This window comes from Lissotriton helveticus, chromosome 5_1, assembly GCF_964261635.1.
Source record: "Lissotriton helveticus chromosome 5_1, aLisHel1.1, whole genome shotgun sequence".
NCBI classification, from domain to species: Eukaryota; Metazoa; Chordata; class Amphibia; order Caudata; family Salamandridae; genus Lissotriton; species Lissotriton helveticus.
In genome coordinates this window covers 1,403,802,901-1,403,819,273 of record NC_136065.1, presented here as the reverse complement: position 1 = coordinate 1,403,819,273, position 16,373 = coordinate 1,403,802,901, and the positions used below count along the sequence as shown (strand labels likewise).

Here is a 16,373-nt window from a genome sequence, read left to right as displayed (position 1 = left end):
TACTATTTGTGCAGAGGGCCCTTCTCCTTGCAAAAGGGCGGCCATTTTACCCCTTTGTTCTCTTTGGGGCGATGTGCTATCCGGGGTCGTATTTGGGTGGACGCTTGAAATCTGGCCAGGGTTAGGGGTGATCCTGTTCGCTTTATTGTTCTTGATGGGCGGGTGGGGGCCCGGGATGGGACGCTTCCTCGACGCGTACTACAATGATTCTGATGTCTCTCCCTGCTTTCTTTCTATATAGTCGCTCTAATTCTGTTGTTATGGGTGGTGGAGAGACTTGCTGGCCGGGGAGTCTGGGTGCTTTAGAATTTGGCCCTCCTCTGTTATTAGGGTATTCTTTTTCTGTTTCTTTCTTTCTTTTTCTATATTTCGGGTTCCTTAGTGGGCGACAGACACGCTGCCGGGGGGGGTAGGCCATAGCCTCCGCTTTGTTGTAGGGTGGGGGGTGGGTTTTCATTTCACACAGTTCATTTCTATGGGCCTTATCTATTTTCTGCGCTTTTCTTTATCTATTTCTGTTCTGGGTCCGGGGGACGGGTCAGTGGAAGAGGGTGGCGTGCTACGTGGCGTGTACTTGCTAGTTGAAGCTCTTGTTATTTGATCTTGATCCGCCATGTTGTCTTTGATGCTCGCTTATGTGGTTGCTTCCACACTATGCTGTTGTTTCCTCCTGTTGTGACGTAATATTTCGGACTCAGTGCTCCTTGATCTCTCTCCTTACTGTTTATGTTCTTTTTAAAATTTTTTAAAACTAACCTTCAATGCTCCTGTTTCCTGGTGGCACGTACTTGTTTGCAGAGTTATTTCATGATTGTTGCTATAAATCCTGGTGCTGCTGGAAATTTGTCCTATTTGCTCTTGTGCTTAGTGTATCGTGCCCGGCCTGGAGGTTGTGGGCCCGTATTTGTTACTTTTTATGCACAATAAAGGTTTTAAAAAAAAAAAAAAAAAGAATTTTCCTTGAGGACGCAGTATTTAGGAAAGAATGGGCCCAAGTAGCGTGGCATTGTACACGGGACTGGGCCATTCTCATAATAAAAACAGCTTTAAGATTATCAGAAGCCATTCAGCTCGAGATTCAGACGACAGAAGCCCATTTTAAGGCTACCCTCACGGGCTATAAAAAAAGATTGGACGATCTGAATAAAGAACTGAATGATTACAAAGAAAATTTGGCACAGTCCAAAGGGCAGAAGTTTCAGAAAGATGTCAAGAAGTCGGCATATGAGAAGGTTTATCCCTATTCAGCACCTGAATTTGTCCCTCCTACTAAATCAGGTTATCAGTCTGATACTTCTGACGACTCTCAGTCTAGTGGTTCCAGTACTGGTAGTATTGGTAAGAAAAATAAAGGTAGAGGTAGGGGACGAGGGGCGTTTAATACTAACTGGCAACCATACCAACAGAACGGGCCTGGTTTTCAAAATCCATACCCCACTCCAGTTCCTCCCATGATGGGTTGGAATCAACCATTTGGCCATATGCAGCCACCTTTCTACCAGCCCCCTATGTTCCAACCTCCTTTTTTAGGGAGGGGACGGGGCAACAGGGGAAAGCGAAAAGGACCCAACCAGGTCCACTAGGAACAGAGCGAAGCAGTCAGCGACCAAACGAGGAGCAAAACTGCGGAACAGAGACCGGGCCCAAGCAACCAGAGAGTCTAATCACTAACTTGACCAATGTCATTCTGACTAAAGATGAAAAAATGATTTTGGAAAAGGGGTTAGGGTTTGTCCCGACTCCCGGTTTTGATGTATTCAAATTACGCTGTGAACTCTCAGACTTTTTTAGAAAGCTTAGGTTAAAGAGCTATTTTGAAAAACAAGTGACAAATTCTACGCAGAGGATAAAAGGTGATACAGACTTTAGATCGAAGTCTATATTCACCCCTCCTCCACACAGTGTTCCGCCGGAAATACTGGCTTTTGAACAGGCTGTGGTCAAGGAAATTGAATCCATCCAGACTCCAAGTCCTTACAAAAATCTGACATCTGGCGAATTTAAGGCAATACAGACACTACAAAGGAACTCTGATTTAGTGATAAAGAGTGCGGATAAAGGGGGAGGAGTAGTTATCCAGCATAAGAAAGCCTATGATCAGGAATGCAGGCGGTTGTTGGGTAATACAACCAACTATGTTCTGCTTAATGAGGATCCATCTGAGGATCTCAAATCAGAGATAACTGAACTTGTAGCATCAGCAGAGCAGGACGGATGGATTACTAAACATGAGGCTGACTATCTAACAACTTCTGAGGGTAAAATTCCGTATTTTTACACCCTCCCTAAAACACACAAAGGTATCTCACCACCACCAGGGAGACCGATTGTCTCGGGTCTAGGTTCCTTGCTTGAACCGTTGTCCAAATATTGTGACTTTTTCTTAAGACCTATAGTAGAGACTACCAGTACCTACATCAGAGACACAAAAAGTTTGCTTGCTCTATTAGAGACAGTAACTTTATCGGAGGATCATTGTTTTCTGGCGACATTAGACATTGAGAGCCTCTATACCTGCATCCCACAAGATGCAACTATTGATGTAATAGCCGACACACTAGAGACCACCACGTGGAATTATAAAACATCAAAATCCTTTGTGACCAACTGTGCATCTTTAGCCCTTAAGAGGAACTTTTTCCAATATGAAGACCAGTTATATTTACAAGCTACTGGTACCTCGATGGGCAGTACATTTGCCCCTAGTGTGGCGGAGTTGTATGTTTTTAACTTTGAGAAACTACACATTCTACCTCCTGACAATCCCTTCTTTGACAACATCATTCTATGGCAAAGGTACATAGACGATGTGCTGTTAATATGGAAAGGGAGTGATGAGACACTAAAATCCTTTTTCAACTGGGTTAATGGTTGCGATCCTAACCTCAAATTCACCTATGAATACAACGAATGTACTGTTGTATTTTTGGATGTGACCATTACACAAGTAGGAAATAAGTTAAAGACAAAAACCTATTATAAACCAACCAGCAAAAACAACCTTCTACACTACACCAGCTTTCACCCTCAATCATTGAGGGAAAATTCACTGCTTAACATTTCCCACCCTGTTATCGCACATTAACATCAGTGGGCTAAAACATAACCTCACACCCACTATATGATCGTGATCAATCGAATCACGAGGTTAGCGGTCTAGCAGTCTGGAGGACACTACAGCAAGTGTGAACTGAGAAGTATTGAGCACTACCGGATGAGGATCGTTTGTGTTACGATTGCGTGGCAATTACCATTCACCGATCTGTCGGTCGGATGAATTTCGCAAATTCAAGAAACTGGGAAACCTTTGTTTTTATGATACAATTGCGGATACATGTTAAAATAGTAAAGTCGAACCCTAACGATAAAAATACGAATCCTATTTCTGGTCATGTGACAGATGACGCTTTAACACGCGCGCCAAGTTATTTAAACAATTGCAGCGCCACTGAAAGTAACATCCGGACGCCAGCGTGAAGAGAAAATAGGTTCCAGGCGGCGAGCCGTACCCGATTAAGTAAGTGGTTAACGCGCTGCATGATAGAGCTCTAGGAGTCAGGACTTGATCGGGATATAATCGGGCATTTGAATTACAATTTGCTCTGTGTTGGTTGAATAGATAAATACGGGACGTGAAGAGAATGCCAGACTGAGCGTCCATGGGGCACACCAACTCTTCAAACTGAGTGAGTGTTTTAAGACTGACTGTTCGATCTTCTGTTACCTTTTTGTTTCTGAGGCCCTGATAACTCCCGAGAGGGGGCGGTCGGGATCCGGATTTTAATGAGCTTAATACCCGGTACTTTTAAGCGTGTAAATAATTACTTTAAAGAGAAATGTTTTTGTTTCCTATACAAATAAAACGACCAAATATGAGTCATGAACCTATAACTTAAAAACTACTTGAGACAACAGGTCAAAAACGATTTGAGATAACAGATCACAAAACTTGATATAGAGACATGATTTAATTAACATACATACAATTGAATTGTTTGTGTTTATTTTTATGTTCTAGATGGTATCCAGGCAAATTGCAGGATTATCGAATACGGGTAAAACCGTGAGTTAACCGAGGAAAGTTAAATAGTTTTTGATTAATTCCTCTGTCGTCCTAACGGTGTGGACACTCCTTAGCGTGGGTGGACCCCCGGAGGGCGTATTTTTCTTATCTAATATTGGTCCTGAAGAAAGCTGAGCTAAGATAGCACACAGTACAGCAGAAACATGTTGACCACTTACACCAGGTCACCAAGGTTTTAATTTTCACCTTGCAGTGATCACACTATTTTATTGTGAACAATTGGTCCTTTAAATAAAGTTGTTGGGGATCAGTTGGAATCTTTTATTGTCACCACACATTCACGTTTTCCACTTACTTCACTGTTGACATACCTGCTCCGCTGCAATCGCAGGCGTTGAAGCACACAGGGGGGGATAGCCTGGCCGCCCTGTGACGAACCCCATGATGAAGCATGTCACCACTAGGGTGAGTGAGGGTTCTTTTAGAAAATAATAATTTTTTCCTGTCTCTTTAGTTTTTTGACTACCTACTGTAACTAATTAATTAATTTCACTGTGTGCTTTGTCACATGGACATAATGTCTTGAGGTATTCACAATAATAGGCTCTCTTTTGTTGATGAGAAAAGAGAAAATTCAAGTTACACAAATATTTTAAACTCAAACCCAAAATGTTTTTGATTAAAAAAGGCATACGTAGAATAACAGATGAGTTCATTGGTGAAGACTTACCAGCATTGGAGGCTATGGAATCATTTAGAATGGAGGATAGTGGCACAACTAGATCTACAATGGATATTGTACAAAGAACAGAACAACTTGGTATTGAACAAGAGAAGGAGAGTAGTCCTTTTAAACCGACTTCCCAATTTTTACCACAACTTCCTTTGGATGCCATAGACATATTCTCTGAAGCTGTGAATAAAGATCTTTTAATACTACGAACCAAACAAAAAGGGAACAATAAACTAAATATAACTAAAGCACAACAGAAGGCCCTTACAAATTTACAAAAAGATGAGCAATAGTGTGCAAACCTTCGGAATAAGGGGGCAACGTTACGAGAGAACAATATTATAATGACGTGTATAGACAACTCTCGGACGAGACTTGCTATAAGAAAATAAAAAGAGAAACATATTTGGAAAGTGTACACTGATATCATGACTTAATAAAAACATGGTATGATAAAATGATGTTGGACACAGGTGAATATTTGTTTCTTAGATGCCTCAAACCTACTGTACCTACATTTTATCATATCCCCAAAGTTCATAAGAACTCTGTACAACCACTTGGGAGACTGATAGATTCCCCTCAAGGAGGATTAACTGAACATTTGTCAATTTTTATTGATCATTTTCTGTTTAAATTTGTAATTGAATTGCCATCGTATATTAGGGATTCTAAGGAATTTCTCCGCTGTATGGAAGCACTACAGTGGGAGATGGGGTATGAATTGATTGTTTTAGATATCACCAGCTTATATACCTGAATTAATCATGATCATGGCCTAGAAGCTGTTGAGTTTTTCCTGTCGAAGAGACCACTTAAATTTACTGAACATAACAAAATGTTACAGTTTACGGAATTCTGTCTTAAGAACAATATTTTCATGTTTGGACAGGAATACTACAGACAGATGTCTGGTACAGCTATGGGCACATGCTTCGCTCCCAGCTATGCAAATTTGTTCGTTGGCTGGTGGGAGAAGCAGGTGTTCAGGTCGGCTGAGAATAAGGACTGGATAAGCAATGTAATATTGTGGTATCGATATATCGATGACCTATGTACAACCAGGAAAGGGACCACGAAATCGGCATTGAAATTTATGGATCATTTAAATCGGATCAATATCAATTTACAATTTAGCGGGGAAGTGAGCTCAGAGACGGTCAATTTTCTAGATCTCAAACTGAGTATTGTTGGAGGGAAACCCAGCATGTCTTTGTTTCGTAACACGACTGCTGGCAACTCGATTTTACATGCGAAAAGCAACCATCCCCCTCAACTGATAAAAAGTATACCCTAAGGGGAGTTTTTGAGGTTAAAAATGAATAGTACTAAGGAAGGGGATTTTAAAGTCGCAGTTAAAGCCAGTCAGAACAAATTTAGGAAGAGAGACTACGATGACAACTTGCTGAGTACCACATTGCAAAGAGTAGAAGGCATTTTTAGAAAAAGCTTATTGGAAGACAAAACAAAGACACAGAAAGATGAAAAGACAACACAGCTCAGGGTGATAACCACCTTCTCAGACAATGCCAATGACCTTACCCAGATACTGAGAAAAAATTGGCACATATTAAAACAGATATACCACCGACACCTCAAGTAACCTTCAGAAGAGCTAGATCACTGAGAGACTGCCAAGTGCAAAGCCATTTAGGGATCAAAACCAAGGTGATAAGTACCCTCGGAAGAAATGAGGGGGTTTTAACCCTGTGGAAAATGCAAGGCTTGCTTTAACAGCAAGAGTACACTCTCATATAAAATACCTGGTATAGAAAAATTTATAACGATAAGCATGTTTTTAACATGCAGCACTGCTTTTGCGGTGTACTGTCTATCGTGTCCCTGTGGACTTAGGTATATCGGGAGCACCATTCACCAAGTCAAAATCCGTATCCTAGAGCACATGCGAGCAATAACTAAAAAGAATGTGACATATCCTGTAGCGAGGCATTTCGCGGGGAAGCATGGGAGCAATAGACATCTATTGCGCTACTTTGGCATCACTTTTTTTGCCTCCCAATATTCGAGGAGGTGATACAGTGCTCAGATTAAGGAGGTTAGAATTGTGATATATTATCGATCTGCAAACACAAATCCCTAATGGTGTGAACAGTGGGGAGGAATTGGCAATACACTGAATTTGCTTTTTTTATGTGGAAATCTGTATAGACATGAATATATTGAATGGATTCCTTATGTATATAACCTGTCTTAGGAGAAGTATAATTGAGTTTTTAATCTTTAGTTTTGACGTAAATGCTACACTAACTTACATAGCCGATACACGGCTTGATGATGTTCAATGCATTTATGAAGCAGCTTTAGCCAATACATGGCTCAATTGTGGACATAAGTGAGTCAGGAGACGTTTTTTGTCTTTAAGTGATGTTTAGAAAACTTTTGTGTGATGACAATTGTTGATTGACTCACATACGACTTGGGTTTGATATAATGCTGATGTCCGTACTTGCAACAGAAGATATAAAAGGGGGTATCTTTATGCGATGGGGTGAAACGCCAAGCTGGCGCCCGCGCTAGATAAATATTGTGATAGGATTTGACGTCCGTTGTTGCTACATTTGCCAATGAAAGTCACGTGATGTTTTGGTCTTTTTGAAAAAACACACTTCTCTTTGGCGCAAATTCATACATTTGACTAAGGCGGATGCAGAAACGTGTCATGTTTGCTTAAGGAATAAAGAACTATGGATGTAAGAACCCTTAAGAGTTATTTCTTGGCAGTATATGGGCGAGAATTTGGAGCTTTGATAATTTTTGCGGGCGCACCACCGCGACTTAAAGCACCCGTTCGAGAGTGCATCGGCTAAGGTGTAATGGAGCTGACATGTATATATATATATATATATCCAACACAATCCTTCCGAAAAAAGAACAGAGGCCCAGGGTTTCTAAGTTCAGGCAACCTTTTATTCCAAACAACCCAGCTGCGGCAGATGCATTTCGGCACACTCGCCTTCCTCGGTGCCCGGAGCTGTGAAGATCTCAACCCAATTGCGCTCATCCTGCGTGAAATACTCGCTGGTAACTACGTCCCCTCCCCCTAATGAAGTCGTCATACCATATGAGTCCACATTCTGTCCCGTGAACTCCATTTCCCAGCAGGCACTGTCCCGGCGCTGCAGAGCTGGTAGCATGGGGGAGTGGGAAAACTGGAGGTTGATGCCAGCTACAGGTGAGTCGGGTTGGTCCTAGATGTAAGGAAAGGTGGGAACCTCCCTAAAATCCCCATAATCGCAGCAGCCAGTCCCTTCAGGCAAGTTCATGCATGGGGGCAGTCAAATGCGAGACTGCGCGCCCCCTCGAGGTAAAATACCTCAGTCCATACATGACGTCCTGTTGTTCCTGGCGGACGACGGAATTACTGATACCTCAGTCCAAAACGGTGCTGCAAGCAGCAGTTCGCCAGTGTTTATTCCGTGTCTCTTTTCGCTGCGAGGCCATCCGTATTGCGCATCTGGCAAGCGCAATAAAATATCCAACACAATCCTTCCGAAAAAAGAACAGAGGCCCAGGGTTTCTAAGTTCAGGCAACCTTTTATTCCAAACAACCCAGCTGCGGCAGATGCATTTCGGCACACTCGCCTTCCTCGGTGCCCGGAGCTGTGAAGATCTCAACCCAATTGCGCTCATCCTGCGTGAAATACTCGCTGGTAACTACGTCCCCTCCCCCTAATGAAGTCGTCATACCATATGAGTCCACATTCTGTCCCGTGAACTCCATTTCCCAGCAGGCACTGTCCCGGCGCTGCAGAGCTGGTAGCATGGGGGAGTGGGAAAACTGGAGGTTGATGCCAGCTACAGGTGAGTCGGGTTGGTCCTAGATGTAAGGAAAGGTGGGAACCTCCCTAAAATCCCCATAATCGCAGCAGCCAGTCCCTTCAGGCAAGTTCATGCATGGGGGCAGTCAAATGCGAGACTGCGCGCCCCCTCGAGGTAAAATACCTCAGTCCATACATGACGTCCTGTTGTTCCTGGCGGACGACGGAATTACTGATACCTCAGTCCAAAACGGTGCTGCAAGCAGCAGTTCGCCAGTGTTTATTCCGTGTCTCTTTTCGCTGCGAGGCCATCCGTATTGCGCATCTGGCAAGCGCAATAAAATATCCAACACAATCCTTCCGAAAAAAGAACAGAGGCCCAGGGTTTCTAAGTTCAGGCAACCTTTTATTCCAAACAACCCAGCTGCGGCAGATGCATTTCGGCACACTCGCCTTCCTCGGTGCCCGGAGCTGTGAAGATCTCAACCCAATTGCGCTCATCCTGCGTGAAATACTCGCTGGTAACTACGTCCCCTCCCCCTAATGAAGTCGTCATACCATATGAGTCCACATTCTGTCCCGTGAACTCCATTTCCCAGCAGGCACTGTCCCGGCGCTGCAGAGCTGGTAGCATGGGGGAGTGGGAAAACTGGAGGTTGATGCCAGCTACAGGTGAGTCGGGTTGGTCCTAGATGTAAGGAAAGGTGGGAACCTCCCTAAAATCCCCATAATCGCAGCAGCCAGTCCCTTCAGGCAAGTTCATGCATGGGGGCAGTCAAATGCGAGATAGATATATATATATATATATATATATATAATTGATATATATGTATGTATATTCAAGCATACATTAAGGACGATGAGCAAAGGATGCAATGAATCATTATCATCTATGAATAATACTCTGCTTATTTTCATGTTGCCATTAACAGGGGTGCATCATGGAGAGGTGTTCATTCTCTTCTCCTGTGAAGTTTGGCAAGTGCAATTGCATTGTAGGTATTATTTAAAGTTCCATGTTTAAATATTGATAACAAAAATATAGTTAACAAAAATATAGATGTAAAAATATCGATTACAAAAATATCGACACCCTATACTTAAACAGGTAAGTACAATAATATCGACTCAAAATATAGATGTAAAAATATTGGTGTAAAAAATATCGACTATAAAAAATAATATAACTTAAATTAAATAATATTAATATTATTAACAAAATAAATTAAATTAAATTTATATTTTAACTAATTATAACAAACAAACTTAATTTAATCAATATAAACACAAAAAATGTGTACATATACATATATTTACTTAAATACATTTTATTATCTTTATTTAATTTATAAACTTTAATAATTATATAAAAATAGAATAAAAACATATATAAAACATTTTAAATAAAATAAAATATTCTATATTTAATTAACATATTAACGTATTAAAAAAAATACATACATTTAATAACAAAATAAAAACATTAGTAGTTAAAACATTGGGTAGTGAAGGGGTAAAAATTACTATTCCCACTCCAGTGAGTGCAACAGTAGGGAAAGCGCTGGATAGCGTAGGGGTAAAAATTGCTATTCCCACTACTGTGATTTCAAGAGTAAGGAAAGCATTAGATAGCGGAGGGGTAAAAATAACTATTCCCACCCCAGTGAGTGCAACAGTAGAGAAAGCGTTGGATAGTGGAAGTGTAAAAATTACTATTCCCACCCAAGTGAGTGCAACAGTAGGGAAAGCGTTGGATAGCATAGGGGTAAAAATTACTATTTCCACTCCAGTGAGTGCAACAGTAGGGAAAGCGCTGGATAGCGTAGGGGTAAAAATTACTATTCCCACTCCAGATAGTGCAACAGTAGGGAAAGCGTTGGATAGCGTAGGGGTAAAAATTACTATTCCCACTCCAGAGAGTGCAACAGTAGGGAAAGCGTCGGATTAGGTAGGGGTAAAAATTACTATTCCCACTCCAGAGAGTGCAACAGTAGGGAAAGCGTTGGATAGCATAGGGGTAAAAATTACTATTCCCACTCCGGAGAGTGCAACAGTAGGGAAAGCGTTGGATAGCGTAGGGGTAAAAATTAAGATTCCCACTCCAGAGAGTGCAACAGTAGAGAAAGCGTTGGATAGCGGAAGGGTAAAAATTACTATTCTTACTCCAGAGAGTGCAACAGTAGGGAAAACGTTGGATAGCGTAGGAGTAAAAATTACTATTCCCACTCCAGTGAGTGCAGTAGTAGGGAAAGCGCTGGAACCCAAAACAATAAAAAACAAAACTATCAACATTTTTATTAAATTTAATTTCCAATATAAACATAATTAATATATACATTAAAATATATTATTATTAACAAAGATAATAAAAAATAATTAATTACACATTATTTAAAACTATAATATCCACAACACACACCTAAAATTAATTACACAATTACATTTAATGTTTACTAATTAATTAATGAAAATGAATGTATTATTTTGTATTAATTAATCAATAAACAATTAATTACTTACCAGCTTTCACACCATATACACATATAAACACCACAACACACACCTAAAATTGATTACACAATTACACTTAATAATTACTAATTAATTAATGGTAATTAATTAAAAAAGTATTTAATAATTAATCAATAAAAAAGTTAATTACTTACCACCCTTCACACCATTTACAGGTATAAACTCCATAACACACACCTAAAATTAATTAAACAATTAACATAATTAATTATTAATTGACGAATTGAAATTAATTACCAATAATTATTAAACTATTATTAATAAATTAACACATTAATTAATCAATTCATTTTATATAATTAAATTACTTCCCACCCTATTCCCCTATAAACCCACAACCCGCTACGGAACTAATAACGCAAAATTAAACATAAAATACATTAATAACTAATACAATTCCAAAACATATAATGAAATGACAAACAATTCTCATTAAAAACACTAAAATACATAACATTATTAATAAATCGATATTTTTGTAAACTATATTTTTGTAAACGATATTTATTACAACTATATTATTGTAATCAATATTATTTACCTGTCAGTCGAAATTCTTGTCAAACTATATTTTTGTTGTCGATATTTCCTCTAAACGATATTTCTGCGGAGATATTAATGTCCCACGATATTTCTCTGTCGATATTCCTGCTTTGCACCATTATTTAATGAAATATAACAACATTTCAAAGTCGATTAGTGAATTAACGCAACAGTGAATTATTGTTTGTGGCTGATCATGCTGTTCGATATTCTTTTATTTTCACAGTGCAACTATATCAGTAATGGTTGGGACAAATGTCTATGTTCCATTCCCTCAAAATAATTATTGGAGGATAGCAATTTCTTTTGGTTTACAGGAATATGCATAGGAAGAATACTTAATATTTATCAATGTTTCCTTTACACATGTGGTTTCTAATGATACTCTTCTCCTTTAGGTCTCCTTCCCAGCTGTACCCTACCTTTCCTTCCCTCACTTGATCATATAAAAAGTCTGTGCTTCTTCAGCAAGGAAAATTGAGATGGTGAAGAGGTGGACCAATTTTTGCATCAAATCAATCCTGAAGTGTCTTGAAGCTGGCAAGGCCATAGAAAGGCCATGAACATGTTTTTTCCTAGCTAGAAGGGAACTCAGTATAGCTGAAATGTACACAACGGGATTTAGAAGCTTGGCCCTAGAATAACATGCTCAGAGATGTTGGCGTAACTGCAGAATTATTCAGTTTAACAAAATGTATTTCTTTATTAAGCAACATTTTATTCTTGAATATCATGAACTTACTTCTTTGGTATGTTTCACATAAAGCTTAAATATAATAATTTGTGCATTTAAGCAACGATTGATTCATATTGTAAAATAATTCATAACCTAAAGCTGATCTTGCTTTTAAAATAAGTAGTTAATTGTTCTAGCAGTAAACCAAATTTATATGTGGAAGGTTGATCTGTGTTTAAAGCCTATGGGAACCATGCATGATGTCTTCAGAGTCTCACTGCCCAAGACTGTTTATTTCTAACCATACGATAAAAAAGTGTAATCCACATGTGTTTCTGTGACAATGCAGGAGCTAAACCAGCTTACCGAAGAATGAAGTCCCCTGATTGCTTTGTGGAGGAAGAGACCTGCTACAATGTTTTCAACATGTTTTCTTGACTTTTATGTATGTGCGTGTTTTTAGGTAGATTGGTTCACTATTCTTTAGTGGATTGCCCTAGACCTTTAACAGTTGTGAGTCCCTTTGCTACTTCAACGGGTGGTGATGGATGGTGCATCTGAACCAATCAAACACTCACACCGTCAAAAGATCTGGGTTTAATCCATCACCGTTCTTTAGCCCACTCTGCCACCCCAGTTCAGACATGGCCATATGCAAACTAGTCTGACCCTGTGCCTCATGGAAACAGTCCAGCCCGAACTGCCAAGCCATGCCTTCCCTGGACCGGAAACAAGCTTCCTAGGACTGGTTTCTGGCACTCCAGCCGTCTTCTGCCAGGCTTGCTTGAATCCAGTGGCAAAATGAGCGAGGGACTCACGTCTGAGCATACCCTGCCACCTTATGGCAAACAAAGCGGTACAAAAGGGGGTGGTGATGGACGGAGCATCTGAACAAATCAAGCACTCACACCCAATCAAAAGATCTGGGTTTAATCCATCACCGTTCTTTAGCCCACTCTGCCACCCAGCTCAGACATGGCCATATGCAAATCAGTCTGAGCCTGTGCCTCATAGGAACAGTCCAGCCCGAACTGCCAAGCCATGCCTTCCCTGGACTGGAAACAAGCTTCCTACGACCGGTTTCTGGCATTCCAGCCGTTTTCAGCCAGGCTTGCTTGAATCCAGTGGCAAAGTGTGCAAGGGACTCATGTCTGAGCATACCCTGACAACTTATGGCAAACAAAGCTGTACAAAAGGCGGTGGTGATGGACGGAGCATCTGAACCAATCAAACACTCACACCCAGTCAAAAGATCTGGGTTTAATCCATCACCGTTCTTTAGCCCACTCTGCCACCCCAGTTCAGACATGACCATATGCAAACCAGTCTGACCCTGTGCCTCATGGAAACTACCAGCACGAATCTCACTTCTAAGTTCATAGCACTAGAGAGAGTGTATGAACGCGAGATGAGAAAATGGTGGGAGGCAACCTCCCTACAAAGTTATATTGACATTGACAGAGTCCCAAGGGGATTAAGAATATACACTATTCCTGCGTATGAGAACCCCGATCCACAACTTCTCGAAGAGTGGGCTGAACACACTCCTGCATATGAGAACCCCGATCCACAACTTCTCGAAGAGTGGGCTGAACACAGTTGAGTAAAGGCATGCTGGTTATACTAGTAAAGTTCACATGGAGTGATCGAGAGAAAGCTCTCCAGGAAATCGAAAGATTGAGAAAGGAATGGAGAAGGTTGAAAGTGACAAAACAAGGGCAGAAGAATTGAGAGAACAAATGAAGAAACGTCTTCTGAAATATGACATGAAAATAAAACAAAGAAAGCAAGAAGAATTCGAGAGGGACGAGCGACTATGCTTTAGATCGTGTTTTAACTTTCGCAAGCAAATTTGATGGGCCAAGGAAAGATCTGATAGCTAAGGAAGCCACAGCCACAACCACAAGGGTAGAAACCTTGGAATCAGAGGTTACTGGCAGTGAATCCTCAGGCGATGACAGTGCTGGTATATTAAGGATGAAGAAAACTGCTTTTCTTGAGTTCTGAATAATGCACCAAACATGGCTAAGAGGAGGGAAGAACAAACCCCCAGAAATACCAAACGAGCAAACTGAAGGTGTGGCTGGAGCAAGAGGAAACAATGGGTCGCAAAGAGTAACACACAGCAAAACGGGCAAGAAATGGAAGTAGAAACCAATGTGGAGAACGTAACCATCATCAACCTAACAGCAAAAGAGTTAACAGCAGACGAGGAAGAAGTGTTAAGATTGGGTTTATCTTTTTGCCCCTCAAATACATTTGAATATACACAGACTCGGATCGACCTCTTTAAAATGGTGAGAAAATTCAAGTTACACAAATATTTTAAACTCAAACCCAAAATGTTTTTGATTAAAAGAGGCATACGTAGAATAACAGATGAGTTCATTGGTGAAGACTTACCAGCATTGGAGGCTATGGAATCATTTAGAATGGAGGATAGTGGCACAACTAGATCTACAATGGATATTGTACAAAGAACAGCACAACTTGGTATTGAACAAGAGAAGGAGAGTAGTCCTTTTAAACCGACTTCCCAATTTTTACCACAACTTCCTTTGGATGCCAAAGACATATTCTCTGAAGCTGTGAATAAAGATCTTTTAATACTACGAACCAAACAAAAAGGGAACAATAAACTAAATATAACTAAAGCACAACAGAAGGCCCCTACAAATTTACAAAAAGATGCGGCAATAGTGTGCAAAACTTCGGAATAAGGGGGCAACGTTGTTCTCCATACGAGAGAACAATATTATAATGACGTGTATAGACAACTCTCGGACGAGACTTGCTATAAGAAAATAAAAAGAGAAACATATTTGGAAAGTGTACACTGATATCATGACTTAATAAAAACATGGTATGATAAAATCATGTTGGACACAGGTGAATATTTGTTTCTTAGATGCCTCAAACCTACTGTACCTACATTTTATCATATCCCCAAAGTTCATAAGAACTCTGTGCAACCACTTGGGAGACTGATAGATTCCTCTCAAGGAGGATTAACTGAACATTTGTCAATTTTTATTGATCATTTTCTGTTTAAATTTGTAATTGAATTGCCATCGTATAGTAGGGATTCTAAGGAATTTCTCCGCTGTATGGAAGCTTTACAGTGGGAGATGGGGTATGAATTGATTGTTTTAGATATCACCAGCTTATATACCTGCATTAATCATGATCATGGCCTAGAAGCTGTTGAGTTTTTCCTGTCGAAGAGACCACTTAAATTTACTGAACATAACAAAATGTTATAGTTTACGGAATTCTGTCTTAAGAACAATATTTTCATGTTTGGACAGGAATACTACAGACAGATGTCTGGTACAGCTATGGGCACCTGCTTCGCTCCCAGCTATGCAAATTTGTTCGTTGGCTGGTGGGAGAAGCAGGTGTTCAGGTCGGCTGAGAATAAGGACTGGATAAGCAATGTAATATTGTGGAATCGATATATCGATGACCTATGTACAACCAGGAAAGGGACCACGAAATCGGCATTGAAATTTATGGATCATTTAAATCGGATCAATATCAATTTACAATTTAGCGGGGAAGTGAGCTCAGAGACGGTCAATTTTCTAAATCTCAAACTGAGTATTGTTGGAGGGAAACCCAGCATGTCTTTGTTTTGTAACACGACTGCTGGCAACTCGATTTTACATGCGAAAAGCAACCATCCCCCTCAACTGATAAAAAGTATACCCTAAGGGGAGTTTTTGAGGTTAAAAAGGAATAGTACTAAGGAAGGGGATTTTAAAGTCGCAGTTAAAGCCAGTCAGAACAAATTTAGGAAGAGAGACTACGATGACAACTTGCTGAGTACCACATTGCAAAGAGTAGAAGGCATTTTTAGAAAAAGCTTATTGGAAGACAAAACAAAGACACAGAAAGATGAAAAGACAACACAGCTCAGGGTGATAACCACCTTCTCAGACAATGCCAATGACCTTACCCAGATACTGAGAAAAAATTGGCACATATTAAAACAGATATACCACCGACACCTCAAGTAACCTTCAGAAGAGCTAGATCACTGAGAGACTGCCAAGTGCAAAGCCATTTAGGGATCAAAACCAAGGT

General features: G+C 40.2%; 1 protein-coding gene across 1 annotated transcript in view; it reads right to left on the bottom strand.

Annotated features, from left to right (window-relative positions):
* LOC144755450 (AMP deaminase 1-like) overlaps positions 1–16,373 on the bottom strand; it is a 2,827,830-nt gene that overhangs the window by 2,071,593 nt on the left and 739,864 nt on the right. The gene's annotated exons all lie outside the window — the stretch shown is intronic.